Source organism: Pygocentrus nattereri, chromosome 9 (genome assembly GCF_015220715.1).
Source record: "Pygocentrus nattereri isolate fPygNat1 chromosome 9, fPygNat1.pri, whole genome shotgun sequence".
Classification (NCBI taxonomy): Eukaryota; Metazoa; Chordata; class Actinopteri; order Characiformes; family Serrasalmidae; genus Pygocentrus; species Pygocentrus nattereri.
In genome coordinates this window covers 2,803,573-2,815,536 of record NC_051219.1, presented here as the reverse complement: position 1 = coordinate 2,815,536, position 11,964 = coordinate 2,803,573, and the positions used below count along the sequence as shown (strand labels likewise).

Genomic DNA, 11,964 nt, shown 5'->3' with positions numbered 1-11,964 from the left:
TCACTGACTCACCATCAACTCAGAGCTCCTTCTTTAAACTCTCTCTAACTTTAATTAAACTCTATTAACACTGTATAAACTCCTCATCTCACTCAGACTGAGACCAGAAACAGAGCAGAGATCAGACATGAACATCATCACTGACTCACCATCAACTCAGAGCTCCTTCTTTAAACTCTCTCTAACTTTAATTAAACTCTATTAACACTGTAGAAACTCCTCATCTCACTCAGACTGAGACCAGAAACAGAGCAGAGATCAGACATGAACATCATCACTGACTCACCATCAACTCAGAGCTCCTTCTTTAAACTCTCTCTAACTTTAATTAAACTCTATTAACACTGTATAAACTCCTCATCTCACTCAGACTGAGACCAGAAACAGAGCAGAGATCAGACATGAACATCATCACTGACTCACCATCAACTCAGAGCTCCTTCTTTAAACTCTCTCTAACTTTAATTAAACTCTATTAACACTGTATAAACTCCTCATCTCACTCAGACTGAGACCAGAAACAGAGCAGAGATCAGACATGAACATCATCACTGACTCACCATCAACTCAGAGCTCCTTCTTTAAACTCTCTCTAACTTTAATTAAACTCTATTAACACTGTATAAACTCCTCATCTCACTCAGACTGAGACCAGAAACAGAGCAGAGATCAGACATGAACATCATCACTGACTCACCATCAACTCAGAGCTCCTTCTTTAAACTCTCTCTAACTTTAATTAAACTCTATTAACACTGTATAAACTCCTCATCTCACTCAGACTGAGACCAGAAACAGTAACTCTCTAATGACTACAGACACAGTAATTTAGGTCCTTGTTTTATTTACAATTGTAGTCCAAATTATAATATGCTTTATGTATGTATAATTACAGTATGTAATTGTGTTTGTTTGTCTTGAAGCGCATTGAAGGAGTTTGTTGTTTTGCATTCTGCTATATCTGTGTAAACTACTCTGTATTGTGTGTAGCCGTACTGTGACTGTATTTAGAACAGTCTTGTGTCTCTTCTTGTTTATCCCTGTATGGTCTTGTTTGTCAGACTTGTTACTTGTCTTGTATGAGCTCTGTCTAATCTTGGCATCAGTCCAGCTAAATAACTGTGTTAGCCCAATGTATTACTTAGCTGTGTTTCTGAGACCTTGACCGCACACAATACACTTCACTGCAGCAGACAACAGGCTCGCTCCCTGGATCTCGAAGGGTTTGAAATTCTACAGTGGTGCTGTTATTCTGATTGACCATCTCATCTCTACGCTGTAGTCGGGTGTCCATTTCGAAGCATACGCTAATTTCCAGTAAGGTTATCCTCCTCTTGTTAATGGCATGGAGGGGAAGACTGCGGTAGTGTGTTTAGGCCTATATGATGGCCAGTCAAAGTAGCGCTGATCTCTGACCTGTGCTGGGGTCTGCGCAAGTTTTATGGTTGTCCTGTGTTGTCATGGTGGCATTCAATGTCAATCAGCTCATGGGGCAAGCAAGCAAGCAAAATTTATTTATATAGCGCTTTTTACAACAGGTGTTGTCACAAAGCAGCTTTACAGAACAATCAGTATTACAGAGAGAAGAGAAAAGAAGAAAGAAAATCCGGGTCCGAGCCCCCATGAGCGTCGCCAGCGGCGACGGTGGCAAGGAAAAACTCCCTAAAAGAGGAAGAAACCTTGAGAGGAACCAAGACTCAGAAGGGGAACCCGTCCTCCTCTGGTCGACACCGGACAGCAAACATTATTAGTATGAAGTTTTATAGTAAAGTGGGAAAAGAAAGATCTGAGGGTGAGGACTGCACAGCGCTGTACAGCAAGAAGCTCAGTGGTGGTCAAACCGGTCCAGAAGGCTGGTGAGCAGCGGCACCAATCAAGGCAGTAGAGGCAACAGCATCAGGCGCACAGGATGGGCAGCTGATCAGCTCGGCAGAGAAAGGAGAAGAAAAAACAGAGTCAGTTCTGTAAAGAGTGGCTGACCACAGATTACAGTAAAACAGAGCAGTGGAGACTCCAGCAGGTCTAGACCTGACAGGGAAGACTAGTCACCAAATGCTTGACTGTACAAATAAGTTTTTAGCCTAGACTTAAAGACTGAGGCTGAGTCTGATTCCCGAACATTGGCAGGAAGATTATTCCAGAGCTGGGGGGCTTTGTATGAGAAGCTCTCCCCCCTGATGGAAATTTATTTATTCTAGGTACCAGTAGTGAGCAGCACCTTGTGATCTAAGTAGGCGTGATGGTTCATAGTGGGAGAGGAGCTCACTCAGGTACTGAGGGGCGAGTCCGTTTAGAGCTTTATAGGTCAGTAATAGAATTTTATAATCAATGCGAAATTTAACTGGTAACCAGTGCAGGGCTGATAAAACTGGACTAATATGGTCAAACTTCCTAGTTCTTGTGAGGACTCTGGCTGCAGCGTTCTGGACTAGCTGAAGCTTGTTAAGGCTTTTGCTGGGACATCCAGACAGCAGGGCATTACAATAATCTAGCCTTGAAGTGATAAATGCATGAACTAGCTTTTCTGCATCCTGTAGAGATCATGAATTTCTTAATTTAGCGATATTGTGGAGATGCAGGAAAGCTGTTCTAGTGATATTAGATATATGTGTGTCGAAGGAGAGATCAGCGTCTATCATGACACCAAGATTTTTAACAGATAGGCTTGATGAAACTGAGAGATTGTTAAGTTTTAGTGTTGAGTTAGACAGTCTGTGTCTGTGTCTGGCTAATTTTGGACCAAGAAGCAGGACCTCTGTTTTATCTGAGTTAAGTAACAGAAAATTATTTGACATCCAATCTTTTATGTCTTTTATACAGTCCTCAATCTTGCCAAGTTTAATTTTATCATCTGGTTTACTTGATATATATAACTGGGTGTCATCGGCATAGCAGTGGAAATTTATGCCGTGTTTACTGATAATGGTGCCTAGTGGTAGCATATATATTGTAAATAATATAGGTCCTAAAACAGAGCCTTGTGGAACACCATACATTACTTTTGCACGAACAGATGATTCACCCTTTACATTAACAAACTGATATCGATCGGTGAGGTAGGACCTGAACCAGGAAAGAGCTGTTCCTGTTACCCCTACAAGGTTTTCTAGTCTATCTAGTAGGATAGCGTGGTCTATTGTGTCGAATGCTGCACTAAGATCAAGGAGGACTAACAACGACACATTTCCTTGGTCCGTGAATAATAGAAGATCATTTATAATTTTTACTAATGCTGTTTCTGTACTGTGATGTGGCCTAAAACCAGACTGAAATTTTTCATGTAGATTATTCCTATGCAAATAAGGGCTTAATTGTTTTGCTACCACTTTTTCCAGGATCTTAGATATGAAGGGGAGATTTGAGATGGGTCTATAATTTGATAGTTCACAGGGATCGAGGTTAGCTTTCTTAATCAGTGGTCTAATTACTGCAAGTTTAAAAGTTTTTGGGATATATCCGAGGCTAAGAGAGGAGTTTATTGGGTTTCCGGTGGCGTGAGAGTTGAGATGATGGCGTAAAATCTGAGCTCCTGTATCAGCTTGGCTTCTCCCACTCAACATTCTAAAATTCATTTATTTGTTTTAAAATTCACTCGCAAGAATGAGTGCGGACAAACTCAGGAAAGCAAAGACGACTACGAAAGGGCGAGAAACTGAGGAAAAGCAGAGAGATGTTGAGAAACACGGAGGAGCACATGGCGGGGATGAACGCTTGGACACAATTCGAGAAGCAGTGAGTACAGCCGTAGCTAAAGGAATGGAGGATCTAAGAATCGAGCTGAAAAGGGACCTCCAAGAATTTAGTAAGTGTCTTAGAGAAGATATGAAAAAGCAAATGGACGAATTCACTTCTGAAATGCGTATAAAACTTCAAGATGTGACCAGTCGGATTGAAGGTGTTACTGAACGAGTTGGAGAGATGGAGCATAGCATGGCGGACGCGGAGCGGTGGGATATTGCCGTGAAGGATACGCTAACTCAGTTGATAGCAAACCAACGTACGCTGCAGGATAAAGTGACTGAGATGGAGGGGCACGCGAGACGAAACAACATTAGAATTTATGGAATACCAGAGGACGCAGAGGGTACATCTGCAACAGCATTTGTGGTGAATATGATCAAGACGCAACTCAGTGAGGATATTGACCCTAACTGGAGTAGCGACCTCGGGATAGAACGCGCTCACCGCGCACTGGCTGTTAAACCGTCCGCTAGTGCTCCTCCACGCTCAATGGTGGTTCGCTTCCTCCAGTTCACAGTCAAAGAAAAAATCCTCTATGCAGCTTGGAAAAAGGGTCTTAGCCACGATAACCAACGAGTGTATTTTGACCATGACTACGCCGGAGCGGTGCAAAAGAAGAGGAGGGAATATGCCCCTATTAAGAAAGCACTGAAGGAACAGGGGATACGATTTCGGACTCCGATGACCAAAATGCGAGTTCATCTGCAGGACGGTCCGGTCACATACCACAACGCGACACAAGCAGCAGAGGATCTGAGAAGACGTGGGCTCAACGTGGGCAAGATCACATGTAAGGAAAATGTGGATGTTTTCACTGAGGAAACACTTGCCAAGTTGCTACCCTGGGAGGTGATTAGCAAGCCTCGTAGCATAGGGGAGGAGCACCAACAACAGGTGAGAGAGAGACTACAGGAGTATCGCAGGAAGGAGGCCTCAGGAGTTGAGAACCAGCCGCCGGACTAGTCGTCTTATTTGATTATATTTGATTAGCTGATACGTTGTATCGTCATTAGACTGCCACAAATCTTCTTTGTTTTTGCGTTAGCTGGCCGAGGGACCCCACCTAGTGGCAGTTCCCTCCCTCTTCCTAAAGGTGATGGGTCACCTTTCTTGTTGGAAGCCCTGTTAATTTGTTTGTATTATAGTTGTAGTTCCCTTATTCCTTTTTCTTTTTCTTGTTTGAGGTCTTGGAATGTACAATTACAGGATACCAATGATAATATGAATGCATTATCAATACTATAATATACTGTCATGGAATGTAAATGGGCTTAACAATCCTATAAAACGTAGTAAGATGATAGCCAAGGTTAAAAGGGACAGGGTAAATATAGTGTTTTGGCAGGAAACCCATATGTCTGCAGTAGAACATGAAAAGTTTAAAAAGATGGGTTTTAGAAATACATTTTTCTCATCATACAAAAATGGCAGGAAAAGGGGAGTAGCAATACTAATTTCAAACTTAACCCCATTTGAATTTGTTTCTGAAATAAGGGATAAAGAAGGTAGGTTTATCCTGGTTAAATGCAAAATAGATCAGCGAGAAGTGACTTTATTTAATATTTATGCCCCTCCAGGCAGTCAGGCATCATTTTTTAAAAGGGTGTTTGATCTGCTGGCAACAGAGACATACGGAACGCTCATTTGTGCTGGTGACTTAAATGTTCTATTGAATCCCTCCTTAGATACCACCAATAGAAACAGGAAAAGGAACCCCACAGAAAAACTAATTAATAAGGCCCTAAGAGAACTAGGACTGAGTGATGTGTGGAGAGCAATACATGGTTCACAACCTGGGTACACTTTCTATTCTGGGAGACATGCTACTCACTCAAGATTAGATTATGCGTTTCTGTATAAAAAGGATCTGCATAGAATCAAGGAATGTAAAATTGGCCAGAGAATTCTTTCTGACCATGCAGGAATCTATATAACGATGCATTTAGAAGGTAAAAGGCGCAAAACACTTTGGAGGTTAAACTCTGGTATGTTAAATGATGCCAGTTTTGTGTCAATGATGAAAATAGAGCTAGATTTATATCTTCAGGAAAATGATAATGGGTCTGTAAATCCCAGTATGCTATGGGATGCGTGTAAGGCAGTCTTGAGGGGCAAGATAATAGCTTGGTCAGCCTTATTAAAAAAGTTAAAAACAAAGCAACTGTCAGACTTAGAAGAAAAATTAAAGAATCTTGAACAAATTCATATTACCAATAGAGACCATGCAATTATCAAACAAATAAGACTTATTAAGCAGGATATAGACAAAATACTTAGTGAGGAGGTGGAGAAAAAACTTAGATTTATGAAACAAAGATATTATGAGGCCGGTCCCAAAGCATCAAAGCTGTTAGCCTGGAGATTAAAGAAGCAACAAGCTGAAAATACAATTCATAAGATAAAAGACCCTGTCACAAATAAGATTGTTAAAAATCTAGATGACATACAAAAATCTTTTGAGAAATATTATACATCTCTTTACTCTAATAGGGACCAGTCAGATATGCAATCAATAACAGAGTTCCTAAATTCTCTAGACCTCCCAAATATTGGTACACAAATCAATGAAAAATTAACTCAACCAATAACAAGGGAGGAGATAAACGATGCCATCTCAAGTCTAAACAATAACAAGTCACCTGGTGTGGATGGATTTCCCCCAGAGTGGTACAAAACCATGAGAGAACATTTGGTACCCCTTCTTGACACATGCTTTAACTACATATTAGAGGATGGATTTCTCCCGCCATCTTGGAGAGAGGCATTCATATCTGTCATCCCTAAGGAAGGGAAGGATAGAATGGATTGCAAAGGGTATAGACCGATCAGTGTGTTAAATGCCGACTATAAGCTCTATGCAACAATCCTAACAAAGAGAATGGAAACTGCAATGCATGATCTAATAGATGAGGACCAAACCGGATTCGTTAGAAATAGACAAACACAAGATAATATTAGGAGATCCCTCCATATTATTGAAAATATTAATAAAACACAGTCAAAAGCCGTTATTTTAAGTCTAGATGCCGAAATGGCCTTTGATTCTGTGGGATGGAATTTCCTTTATGCAGTGATGAAAAGATTTGGCTTTGGGAATAAGTTTATCAGCTGTATTCAAGCACTTTATTCCTCCCCTGTAGCTAGGGTTAAGGTAAACGGCAGTCTTTCAGATGCTATTAGCTTGGAGCGAGGATGTAGACAGGGCTGCCCTGCCAGCCCCAGTCTTTTCAACATGTTCATTGAACCTTTGGCCCAGGCCATAAGGCAGGAGGCAAAACTGAGAGGAATCTTTATTGGAGGAAAGGAATACAAAGTAAGCCTATATGCCGATGATGTACTAATCACATTATCTGAACCAGCCTCCGGCCTACCTATTTTAATGGATATGCTGGAAACATATGGGAAATATTCAGGTTATGTTCTTAACATAAATAAAACTCAGGTTATGACATTTAATTTTGCTCCCACACAGGAATTTAAAACAAAATATATGTTTAACTGGTATTCTACCCAGATTAAATACTTGGGTGTATATATGACTAAAGATCTGTCGCAGTTATTTCAATGTAATTATAACAAGGTTAGTAAAAAAATATATGAGGATCTTAATAGATGGAGTCTCCTCCCCCTCGACTTTGGCAATAGAATTAGAACAGTTAAGATGAACATCATGCCCAGATTACTTTATCTTTTTCTGTCACTTCCTATAGACATCCCCATAAAACAATTCAGAAAATGGAATAAGCGCATTTCATTATTCTTATGGAATAATAAGAGGCCAAGGGTGAAATTTTCCACACTCCAGCTACCAAGGGAGCAGGGGGGCATGGCACTCCCATCTTTAAAGGATTATTATATATCAGCTCAGTTAAGGCCACTTGTATGTCTATGTAACCCATCTTATAAAGCTAAGTGGAAAGATATAGAGACATCTTTAACAGATGTCCCATTACAAGCGTTAATTGGTTTTACTGACAGGGACAAGGCAAGACCACAGACGGAGAGTAACTGGGTGAACCTCTCACTGAAGATATGGTTTGAAATTGTTAAACGCTATCGGCTCCAGAGGGAGGTAAAATTACTCAGTTGGCCTGCTTATGACCCTGACTATAAGCCATCATTGTATGATTTCAGGTACAAACAATGGGCATATCATGGTATCACATCTCTATGTACAATAGTTAAAGACAGAAAACTCTATGGTTTTGAACATTTATGTGAGGTCTATGGGCTGAGGACACAGGATTTTTACAGGTACTTACAAATGTCTGATTATTTCTGTAAAGAGGTTAGGGACCCTGACCAGAAAGAGTGGTCTAGGGTTGTTCAGTTATTTGTTGAAGCGTACAACTGCAGGAGCAGTAAAGGACTGATAAGTAAACTGTACCATGCTGTCACATCTCTTAAGAAGGACTCCACAGAATATGTGAAGCAGCGTTGGGAAAAAGAACTGGACATTGTAATAACAAAGAACATGTGGATGAATGCTTGGAAAACACAGTCAACTACTACTAACTCATTGGGATGGAGAGACTTCTGCTGGAAGAATCTGATTCGCTTCTTTATAACTCCTAAGCAAAAAGGCAAACAGACAGACACTCAGTTGAGATGCTGGAGAGAATGTGGAGAAAACATGGTGGATCATGCCCATATATTTTGGTTGTGCCCCCCCATCCAGACTTACTGGAGGGAGGTGACAGTAGTCATTGATAAGGTTCTGGGTTTTAGTGTGGATGTGACATTTCTTCATTTGTATTTAGGTAATTTTCCTGAGGACTTAGATAAAGATGATGAGTATCTCTTAAAAATTATGTTGGTAGCAGGGAAGAAGGCAATTACTAAATATTGGCTTCAGAAAGATACACCTACTGTGGGCACATTTGTTGGTATTGTAAAACATTTGCACTTTCTTGAGCAGATGACTTATTCCTTACGGCTCCAGAAAGAAATTGGAGAAAGAAAGTGGGGAAAATGGTCCGTTTACATGAATGACAGAACCAATAACATAGATTAATCAGACGTCAGATCTGATATCAGACGTGATATGCATTTACTCCTGGACCTCAGTTGGTTTTTTTTTTTTTTTTTTTTTTTTTTTTTTTTTTTTTTCCTGCTTTGTTTTGCTTTTTTCCTTTCTTTTTTCCCTGTTTTTCTTAATATTCTTATTGTGACAAAAAATACCATAAATAAAAAGTTACAAAATAGTAACTTTATAGGAGAAGCAAAAAAAAAAAAAAAAAAAAAAAAAAAAAAAAAAAAAAAAAAAGAGAGGAGTTTATTATTGACAGAATAGGCTTAGTTATTTCTGGTAAGATTTCCTTGAGTAGACCTGTAGGGATCGGGTCCAGAATACAGGTCTTGCAGAATACAGGTTTTGCAGAAGAGACTATTTTGACTAGTTCATTTTCTTGGAGTAATGTAAACGATTCCAGCCTATCTGGAGTGACTCTAATATTCTCAGGGTCTAGACTGGAATTATAAGCCACCAGGTTTGTGGAGTTTAACTGTGTGTTCAGAATTGTCTGTCTAATTTTTTCAATTTTATCACTAAAGAAATTCAGAAAATCATTGCTGCTATAGGCTGATGGCATCTGGGGTTCAGTGACTCTTTTGTTCTCTGTTAGTTTAGAAATTGTGCTAAATAGTAATCTGGGATTGTTCTTATTGTTTTCTATGAGAGAGGAGAGATAGGCTGAGCGTGCTGCAGTAAGAGCTCTTCTATAGTGTATAAGGCTCTCCTTCCAGGCGGACTGGAACACTTCTAATTTAGTCAGACGCCGTTTTCGCTCTAGTTGCCTGGCCGTCCGTTTTAGAGTTCGAGTGTGATCATTAAACCACGGGGCGAGTTTTTTCTGCCGTACTATTTTGCTTTTTAATGGAGCTACACTGTCTAACGTAGATTGAAGAGTATCCTCTAAGAATTTGGTCATAGTATCTAACTCAGTAGGATCGGATGGACAGCTGACTGAAGTTGATAACTGCGGGAGGTTTCTGATAAAGCTGCCAGCTGTGGAGGAAGTTATAGTCCTCTTAACCTGGTAGCATGGTGATGAGCGCATATTACCACTAAACTGGATTTTGTATGAGATTAAGTAATGGTCTGAGACGGCTGTGCTCTGGGGGAGAATGGCTAAGTTATCTATGTCTACACCAAAGGTCAGTATTAAGTCTAGAGTGTGGTTGAGGTGGTGTGTGGGCCCATTTATAATTTGGGTGAATCCCATGGAGTCTATGATAGATATGAATGCCTTACTTAGTGTGTCGTGAGGGTTGTCGATGTGGATATTAAAATCTCCGACAATTAATATTTTATTTGAAAACGTTATTAGGCTTGATAGAAACTCAGAGAATTCCTGTAAGAACTGAGAATACGGACCGGGTGGCCTGTAAATTGTGATTCATAGAAATGAATGTTTATTTGTTCCTTGCTCAAGTATATTGAGTACAAGAACTTCAAAAGAAGAAAATGTAGGTCCTGCTTTCTGGTTCACGCCTAAAGCTTTAGTATGGATGGTTGCTATACCTCCACCCCGACCGCTTAAACGAGGGCTGTGTGCATAGCTGTAGCCTGCGGGAGTGGCTTCATTTAGACTAAGGTACTCATCGGGTCTAATCCACGTTTCTGTGAGGCACAGAGCATCAAAACCATGATCTGTAATAATTTCATTTACAATAATGGCTTTAGATGCCAGGGATCTAATGTTAAGCAGTCCTAGTTTTAGACCAAAGGTGCGGTCGTTGTAAACCAGTGTAACTGGTCTGATATGAATGAGGTTACTAAGGCAAACGATTTAAAGCAAGCAAGCAAAAAAAAAAAAAAAAAAAAAGGTAAAAAAAAAAAGGCAAGGTCTTATAGTTTATTTTTTAATGCATGAATGGGTCCAAATCTCATGGGGATTGTGGCTAATTAGAGGCTGAACATGTTTTCTTTGTTAGAATACCTGCATTCGTTAGGTCAAAGCGTCATTAGAAAAAGATGAAACAATCCTCTTCACTATTTTGGACTGCTGGTTTTACAGGCTCAGGAGTTTTGCCTGACTGTATGAGCCACAGTATGTGCTATTTATGACCTGATACATTAGCACAGCTGCAGTCTTTTGTGGGGTTGTGCAATTACTGACATCCTTAAATGTGGCTTATGTGAAAATCTGCTTATCCACTATGTGATCTAACTAAAATCAGAAAAGCAGACAGTTTCAGCTAATTGATGATGATGGTTAAGAGCTTTCATTCTCTACATTTCATCTCTCTTAGACCTGTGCTATGCAGTGCCCTAGGTTTAGCTGTTGCTCCAATTGTTCTAGATCAGGTTCTCACTGTTAAATGTCCACATGCAGTTTCTTCTTTGCTCTTAAATGGCAGGATTGTTTCAGTAAGGGCACAAAGATGGGGTAACTGGCTTTATAACAGCCCCAATTATAGTAATTAAACGGGACTCTGTGAATGCTATTTCAGATCATTTGGTGGGACTGGAATATGATTCAGATGATCATGATTGTGAAACTCTGATGACGTCTTGGCCAAATGCTGATGTCTTATTCACAGATGGCTCTTCCTGTATTCTTGATGAGGGACGACGCACAGGGTGGGCTGTAACAGATTATTTAGAAATAGCTACCGGCAGATTGCCGGATCATTATTCCGCAGAACTGGTAGTTCTAACTCATGCCTGTGTGCTTGCTAAAGGTTTAAAAGCAAACGGATTTGTCAATTCCAAGTATGCAGTGATTTTGGCTCTTTATGGAAGCAAAGACATTTCTGACAGCACATGGAACCCCAGTGAAACATGCTCAGCAGGTGGCTGACCTAATGGAAGCAGTCACACTTCCAAAACAGACTGCTATTATTAAAATTAAAGCCCAGTCTTCTGCTACATCTTTTAAACACCAAGGCAACTATTAAGCTGATAATGTGGCTAAAAGAGCTTTTAAAAGAGTCTTTTACTTATCGAAAATGTCCTGTCACCCTGTGAACAACCTGATGTTAAAAGTTTGGCTGAACTACTTGCTTTAAATCAGTGTGCTCGGTGTTTGGGGTGGGGGGTGTTGGGGCTGCTTCCCTATTGGTGGTTACCATATAGCTTAGGTCACCTGGGGTTAACCCAGATGGTCCAACACTTCAACCAAGTATGGTGGAATCTTAAATTCCACAAGTGTGCAGTGAGCCATTGTCTGGCCTGCCCCACCTGTCTTAAGGCCAATCTGTAGTCACCCTCTCCTACCA

The 11,964-nt window shown here is 40.3% G+C and overlaps 1 protein-coding gene across 1 annotated transcript in view; it reads left to right on the top strand.

The window, feature by feature from the left end:
- LOC108416094 (butyrophilin subfamily 3 member A2-like) overlaps positions 1-11,964 on the top strand; it is a 534,853-nt gene that overhangs the window by 58,256 nt on the left and 464,633 nt on the right. The window lies entirely within an intron of this gene.